Genomic DNA, 922 nt, shown 5'->3' on the forward strand with positions numbered 1-922 from the left:
AGAAGTTTTTGTTGAGGAACAAGTTAAAGAAGAATCAGCTCTAATCATAATGGGAGAACCAACAGCGAATCCGAAGGCTTTGATGGATTATTCTCAGCCAAAGATCAATGATATTCAGTCTAGCATTATCAGGCCAGCCATCACGGTTAACACCTTTGAAATCTAGTTGAGCACGATTCAGATGATACATAATTCAGTTCAGTTTGGGGGTTCTCCTATAGAAGATCCCAACATGCACATCGGAGATTTTATCGAGATCTGCGTCACTTTCAAGTTCAATGGAGTTTCTGAAGATGCTATTAAGTTGAGGCTTTTCCCATTTTCTCTGAGGGATAAAGCTAAGTGCTGGTTGTATTCTCTACCACCAAGTTCTATCACCAAATGGGAGGATCTTGCTCAAAAGTTCCTTACTAAATTCTTCCCTATGGTGAAGATAACTGCAATCAGAAATGCACTTACTCAATTTGCACAACAATCGGGAGAATCTTTGTGTAAGGCTTGGGATCGCTACAAGAAGATGCTTAGAAAGTGTCCTCATCATGGGATGCCTGACTGGATGATCATTAACTGTTTTATAATGGGCTGGGCGTAACTTCTAGACCCATGCTTGATGTAGCATAAGGCGGAGCCTTATAGGCTAAAAGCTATGATGAAGCTTATGAATTGATTGAACTGATGGTTGCTAATGAATACCAGAACCTAACTCGTAGAATGCCTCAAGGAAAGTTAGCAGAAATTCTGGAAGTGGATACAGCTACTGCTACAACTGCTCAGCTTCAGGCTTTGACGATGAAGGTGGATTCTTTGGCTAATTATGGGGTTAATCAGATCACAAGAGTTTGTGAACTCTATGCTGGTGCGCATTAGACTGAGCAGTGTGCTATTTCTAGTGAATCAGCCCAGTTCGTGAGCAACTTTCAGA

At 41.2% G+C, this 922-nt stretch overlaps 1 non-coding gene across 1 annotated transcript; it reads right to left on the minus strand.

Annotated features, from left to right (window-relative positions):
* Positions 1 to 439: 439 nt before the first annotated feature.
* Positions 440 to 546, minus strand: LOC141663426 (small nucleolar RNA R71). Its single transcript, XR_012551498.1, has one exon. It is a non-coding gene; the product is annotated as a small nucleolar RNA R71 (small nucleolar RNA).
* Between the last annotated feature and the right edge of the window lie 376 nt (positions 547 to 922).

The sequence above is a fragment of the Apium graveolens genome, chromosome 5 (genome assembly GCF_009905375.1).
Source record: "Apium graveolens cultivar Ventura chromosome 5, ASM990537v1, whole genome shotgun sequence".
NCBI lineage: Eukaryota > Viridiplantae > Streptophyta > Magnoliopsida > Apiales > Apiaceae > Apium > Apium graveolens.